This window comes from Poecilia formosa, unplaced genomic scaffold (assembly GCF_000485575.1).
Source record: "Poecilia formosa unplaced genomic scaffold, Poecilia_formosa-5.1.2 Scaffold173, whole genome shotgun sequence".
Taxonomy (NCBI): domain Eukaryota; kingdom Metazoa; phylum Chordata; class Actinopteri; order Cyprinodontiformes; family Poeciliidae; genus Poecilia; species Poecilia formosa.
The window spans coordinates 1,020,504-1,027,798 of NW_006800112.1; the positions used below are offsets into that span (position 1 = coordinate 1,020,504).

The 7,295-nt window shown below is 39.0% G+C and overlaps 1 long non-coding RNA gene across 1 annotated transcript; it reads right to left on the minus strand.

The window, feature by feature from the left end:
• Positions 1 to 3,723: 3,723 nt before the first annotated feature.
• LOC107837769 (uncharacterized) lies at positions 3,724 to 3,990 on the minus strand. The gene is made up of 2 exons (XR_001663808.1): positions 3,880 to 3,990; positions 3,724 to 3,776 (listed from the first exon to the last, which is right to left on the minus strand). It is a non-coding gene; the product is annotated as an uncharacterized LOC107837769 (long non-coding RNA).
• Positions 3,991 to 7,295: the final 3,305 nt, after the last annotated feature.

Genomic DNA, 7,295 nt, shown 5'->3' on the forward strand with positions numbered 1-7,295 from the left:
CGGCCACATTTAAAACTAGATTAATAAATGAAACAGTTGTAATTGAGAGAGAGACGGAAACGCTAAGAAAGCTTGTGAGACCCGCTTTGCTGAATTCTTTCCAATGCAGAAAAAAGTTGAACTTGTTTGATCAATTAAGGAATAATATTAGATTGATTTTAATTCAGAAAAAAGTCGAAACATACAGGAAAGATAAAAAAAATACTTCCTTATCTACATTTTTGTTTATTTCAATTGGTTCAGGGGAAAAAAGGGAACCTGGAAGTTAGTTAACCTCGACTCCTTTCATCTGCCTCACATGTTCCATTGTGAACGTCAGAATACAAGATACAGAGAGCTGGAACCATTAAACACAGGAGCAACAAAAAAGGCCTTACAGTCGAGGTGTCTCTGGATGCCATTGTCAGTGCTGCACTCAGAGGCTGTGTGCACTGGTCCAAGACTCCACACTGGGGCAATGATCTCTGGTCTGAACAGAGAGCAGGTGCGAGTACTGTTTGAAGCTTTTGTCCCTGTTGGCTAGAAATAAACCACACACACACACACATACAGGAGGTCTTGCTGCTGCTTCCATGTTCAGCAGAAGAAAGCCGGCATTGTTTCGACATGAGTCAACTGTCCCGGTACTTTTTGCTTCTTTGACAGCTGAGATAGTCTAATGTTCCCCAAAAAGTTTACATTGTATAGTTGGGTTTGAAACGTGTTTATTTCAACTGAAATTAAGCTTAATATGCTTAACAGTGATCAAGGCCCATATTCCAAAATACTAAAAGAAGCTCCTAATGATAAAATTGTTTCACAAAGCAACTTAAGAGGTCCTAAATTGACAAGATGACACTTGTGAAATGGATAGAGCTCTGCCAATAGCAGGCACTCAGATTCAATTTTGTGGTTTGGGATCGAATCCAGTCTAGATTGGTTTATTATACAAGTTTGTGGAGTTTCTTGTTCTTTTTTTTTCTAATTATGGAAGATAGAGTCATAGACTAACATGCGGAGTATACGAATAAAATAGAAATGAATTAAGTGAACCCAGTTCTTATACAAAGAGAACTGTGTCTCCTCGCCATGCATTGTAGAAACGTTTCTAAGTTTCACATCATGTTAAACTGGTGATGCACAAAAACAGCAACCAACGAGAGGGAGCTGTTCACTTTGGTGTTGGAAAGCCAAGTGGGAATTAAAAGATCTCAGAAAACACTGGTTTAATAGCCAGGAGAAACACAACAATGGGCAAGAGTTTTAAACCGACTGAGATTTCTTTTGTTTTTTACTTTCTCATATAAGCAGCAAGTTTTTTGATCTAGATCAAAGGATACCTGGAGGCCTTTTTTTGTAAGCATATTGTTCACTGTGAGCTTAAAATGTAGAAGACAGAAAAATAAACTTCAATAATCTAACATTCAACCAGGCTCATCCACAGTACAGTACATTTTCATGAATATATATATATATATATATGTGTGTGTGTGTGTGTGAAATTCATTTAAGATAAACCTAATGCTACAACCTAACATTTTGCTACAATAGCTTATATAGCTTATACTTATAGCGTATGTTTCTTAGATGCAAATCTTAAGAAAAAATAATGAAAACTGTTTCAATGAAAATGTCAGATTTCAATCACGGGACCAAACAGATTGAGCCAAACCTTCAGCAGTGAACAGTCTCAGTAAATCAGGGTTGGGTTTCCTCTCTCTGCTTTTTTCAAAGTTTGTTAGGAAGCTGGGAATAATAGTGGATTCAGGTGGCCACAGAAGGGTGTGTCCATTTTGTTTTCTACAAAAATGTATTAGAATGCTGTAAAAGTTATGGCTGCATTTCCACAACCAGAACTTTTGTTTTATTTGCAGAGGGATTGATTTCACCACCACCTTGACTCAAATGTGGACTCACCTTTCTGTCCAAGGCAAATCACCTATAAAAGCCTCAGAAAACACATGCTGAACAGTGATGTGCTTTATGAGTTCATTGTTCAAGTTTAGCCGTAATCATTTGGAAAGAGACATCTTAACTCCTCCAGATCCAGTTGTTGAGCAAACTGAAGAACCGACGAGTCCATCTGCAGCTCCTCTTGATCTCTGCCGCCATCAGCTTTAAGGACGGCCTCCGCACATCGTGGAATATCTCTGATTGCTTGAGTGGACGTTTATTTATGCTGCAGCATCAAGAAGCTCTTCGGATCGGTTTCAGCGTGAATTCATGCATGTTCAAATTCTGTCTGCGTATTTGTTCAACCAAGTAAGAAATACCACATTTCTTTGGAGAAGGGCGTGTGGAAACTGGGTTCATTCTCTATGCTGTGCAAGTGTGCTTGAGGTCAAACTATCTACACTGCGTCTTATGAGACATTGTCCAGAAGCACCGACCTTAACTGAAGACTGCAATCTTTGATATTCTTGGGTCTTTTTACAGAAGAATGCTCTCTGGAGTAATTTGGTTGGTCAGCCACTCCTGGGAGGGTTTCTCAGAGTTCCTCGTTTCCTACATTTTTGGATGGCCATTTCTGTTAAATGTTCCAAATCCTGAAAACAGGTTCAATGAGTTGCTAGAATACAATTCCATTTCTGTAATACGAGCAGACCTCCACCTCCCCCCAATGGGAAGTCTGCAATTTTAATATGCCAGCTTTTGTTCAAAACTGATTTTAAGGATATTGGCGACATCTAAACTTCCACACAAACATTAGAGAGGGCTAAAGTTTAGGATAAACTTCCAAACCAATTTAAATGTTACCTGGTGAAAAGACTGAAATCGCAAGAAATTTAGAAAAATGTGGTCCATGGATAAAAGTTGAAGGAAATCAGTTTACCAAGTTTCAGTTTTAAAAGTACTCCACATCACCACTTATCTTGATACCAAGATTTAGTCAAATCCAAGACAAGGGTGATTTAGCCAGTGCTTTGAGCGACGCATCACAGCAAGGATGCCAATCACCAGGAGCTAATCATCCAGCCAGTTTCACCTGAAGGAAAGAAAACTATTAATATCAGAGCAGGCTGTTGAACATTTCAGACAGTAATTACCTCACTGGCCCATCTGGTGTCCTTTAGACCCATTCCCTGGGTTCCAGGTACAGGAATGTGATCAGATGCATCCTGGGTGTATTTGGAGTCGGTGCGGAAGTCTCTTGCTCGCTTGTAGCCTCTGCCGGTGTGGACAACGAGGGATGAAGGGTACACCATTCCGAGAGGAACATGGCGAGCGCTCCAGTGACCCTGCAGGACAGGAGGACTACCGTCGGGACTCAGGCCCAGCAGGGTGGCCACCATTTCGGCAATCTCTGCTTCTTGGGTGGCTGAGTAGTCAGCACCGACACCAGAGAAGCTAGTGGAAGAACCAGAGCCAACACCGCCATCTGATCCAACTCCAAAACTGGAGACGCCTCCAGAACAGCCCCTTCTATACCCAGAACCTCTGGCATATTAGCCTTCACTGGTTTGACCTTAAAGAGTGAAGCATCAAGTTAGAAAATACTAGCAATTTAGAGCCCATCTTAATATGCTTGAGTCAGTAAGAGCCATGCTTTGTAATCCTTAAAGCATGCAGCTTTCTGGCTGTACCTTTGCACCAAAGACACCCAAAACAAGTCACCGATTCTTTTTTCTGCCCCCACCCCAGCATAGAGCAATGTTCAGCTAGGCAAACAATATAAGACACAACTAAGATTTTGACTTGGTACCTTAGGGAGCCAATAGTTTAAGCACATATACTTGCTTTTTTGCACAGGCACACAGGATCCAATGGTGAAGAGCAGCAAACAAATCCAAGAACACCTGTACAGACAAATTTTTTATTTATTGTTTTTAGTAAAGTCAAAAAATAGCTAGAATGGAGAGCAGGGGGGTAGAAAGAAAACCCCTAAGCCCCCAAACTCACTTGAAAACTCCCTGAAGCACCATGCTGTCCTCTGAGTCCACGTCACACCTGTACCAGGCAGAACGCCTGTGGAGACAAAGCTTCGTGATGTGAAGGGTTTGTGGCTGCAACTGGCTTTATATTGACGGCTCAGCTTGTTCTAATTAAACTCATCGTGTTCACCTGGAGCCCTGCAGTAGGTAGATGTTAGTATGCAGACAAATCAAGAAATTATGGAAAACCAGGCGGGATAATGAGACAGAGGGAGACACAAAATACAGCTGATGTTATAAGAGTTAGTGGATCAGTAGGAGGGAGGAGATTGTTATAAACAGAATCAGAACTGGTCACAGTGTTTTTAATGGCTCTCCTTTTTAAGATGGAGAAACATCTTATTGGTTTATGTAATCGGTTCAGTACTACAGAAACAATAGAACACGTTTTTATTATTTGCAGGAAATATGTGAATCAAAGAAAAACATTGAGTGTGGAAATTGGATTGTAACAGGGAACTGAAGTTTGAAAATGTGTCTGCTAGGTTGAAAAATATCGTAGCGAAGGGAAAGACATTTGGTTCTTTGAGAAATATTAAAAGAATTTGAGGAAAGAAAATAATGTGAAGTAAAATTCAGGAGAGAGCATTAGTGCAGCACTGACGGAAGAAGAAAGACTTTGTAACCTTTTCAAACTGAGTTTGTACCACTTCAGAAAATCAAGGTTTTTGTTTTAAAAGAACAACATGGAGCCACATGCTGCGAGAATTAGTTTCTTAGAAGTGGAGCTTCAGTGTTGGCTCAGATAACGCTACTAATGCTACACTCTTATTTTGCAGGCTGATAGTTGATTTGACTCTTCATGTTTTTTTTTTGTTTTTGTTTTTTTACCCCAGGGAGTTGAAAGTTTCCTACATAAATGATCAGATCAACTTTTCCATCATGTCCAAACTACATGCTTGTTTTGAGAGGCAGAGGTCAATTATAGATTTGCTGCACTTAAAGTCTGCAAAGTTACTGTTAAAAAAAAAGTTTAATTTTTGCTCCTTTACTATATTCTGTTTATGTCATTTACTCTCTTGAAGGAAATATCAAGATGTGCTGTAACACCAGCCGAATGACCACTACCAGGTCAGGAGCCAATGCATTAGTTGATACTAATACCAACTAATGCATTAATTTTTCTTGCTTGTTTTTTCTTTTCTTTCTTTTTTTAAAAAAAATCTTTTTCCTTCAGTAGTACAGCAGAACTAAAACCTAAGTGGGGGGAAAAAAACCTACCAGAGAACATTATTGCCAGGCCTGGAGGAGCACAATGCTGCTTACAGTACAGGCTGTTTGGACGAGTCAGTGGATGAGATTCAGCTACAAGCAAAGACATCTCTGACAGTGATAATTCTTTAAATTAAATCCTTTAAATGTCAAATGATGCAATTAATAAGATTTAATGGCTTTATTATTCATGATCAAGTAGGTTTTGCAGATATATATTGTTGGTTTTTTTTTTAATAAAGAGGTATAACATTCTCAGGCTTGTGGGCTGATGTGCACAAGAGAACTGAGATCTGTTGACCCCAGTGCCTATCAAGTTATAATATTTATTTCTATGTGCAAACGGTAGGATTGTCTTGAAGCAAAATGAGGTTTTTCAAAATGCATTTTGATGTTTCATAAAACACATGACTTTAGTTCAAGTTGTTTTATTCAATTGCAGAATTAATCCATTAATGCATCTTTAATCTGCTACATTGTTCGCTATGTTTGTCAAAGCATTTCACTGTTTTCAGTTGTTGACTTTTAACTCAAACATTTTCAAAAACCAAGTGTCATTTCCTTGTTTTTTATATGCTCTTAACATTGGGGATGGTTAAGCCTGATGCAGCATTTAAGCTATATTCTGAATATCCTCACATATAAAAATGGGCAGAATAAATAATCTAAAGCTCATGTAATAGTTGAGATGCAAACTACATAAACCAATTAAAAAATGTTAGCAAATATGGGAAGTAGACTTTGGAGCTGGAGTTAAAGAATAAGATGCAAAATAATTTTAGATTTAAACAAGACCATTCAACAGCAAGCTCAAGAAGTTAGCATTGCAGTATACCAACTCCACCTGTAGGTGGCAGCAGAGTACAGCTGTAGAAATAGATAACGTGGAGGCTGAAACTACATTTATTAAGAGATTCACAAGTCAACCTCCCACACATTAGTCCTACAATATTTAAAATGAATATAAGCAAACTCAATGGGGAAAAAGTACTATAAAATAATTCAAATTTAAAGCAGAGGGTCTCACACATCCTTCTTCTAAAGGGAGGGGGGGAAAAAAAACTTGGTTTAATTTAAAGAGTTTCTCTCCTTCATAGAACAAAAAGTGTTCTGGATAAAAGAGGCAGTCTCAGTGGTTCAGGTAACCTTTATGTTGTCGTCTCACTTGATTCATGGTTGCTATTTAGACCCAGACTTTAGGGGGCTCCCAGGTTCCTCTTCTGACTTTGGAATATAATTAAGAGTATCCTGGGCGTACTTTGAGTCAGAACCAAAGGCTCGTAGCCGCCGTTGGAACGGACGATGTGGGAACCAGACGTCCAGACATTCTCAGGGGAACCATTTCATAGGTCCAAGGTGGGCCTCACCTGGTGCCTTTCAACTCCATTACTTCAAACATAGCATTCTAACAAACTATCATCGAATCACATTCCATGCCAGCAAGTGGCGGTAATGCTACTAAATGCTACTAAAAGTTTGTTGCCAACTGCCAGTAAAACCAAAAGAAGAAGAAGAAGAACAAAATATCATGAGACATAAAAGTGTCTCAGCTACAAACAATAACGTTTCATCTTTGAGATTGATGGCCATTCGTAGACTGGTATGTCACCAATATCACTATCATTTTGAAGAAGAGCTCCTGATTCCTCCAACAATATTTTGTCTTGTGGGGATGGCATTGCTCATGCCATTGAGAAAAAAAATAAATATACAAAAAAAGGGCATTGTTCATGGTTACCTATACTTTGCCCAGAGCAGATAATTGTTGGTGTCAGGTAAGAATTGCATGGATAATTTGTCTCCAAATTTTAGGTCAATCCTGTCTGTTCATATTCACACTGAGTGATATAATCAAGTAAAGAGATCAGCCCCAGAAAATGTTCTGAAAATATTCTCAGTTGCACAAGATGTTAATTGCTTAGAACTTATGGTTTTGTAATTAAATGAAAAGTCCTCAGGGTGTTTCACATGATTGTATGTGCAGCTGTTTCAGCTTGCCTATGAAAGTTGGAATTTGTTCCTCTGGCAACTTACTAGTTTATTCATGTTCACATAAATTGACAGTCTTCCCACAGTCCAAAAACATGAGTTTCAGGTTAATTGGTCTCTCTAAATTCTCCTTAGGTGTGTGTGTGTGTGTGTGTGTGTGTGTGTGTGTGTGTGTGTGTGTGT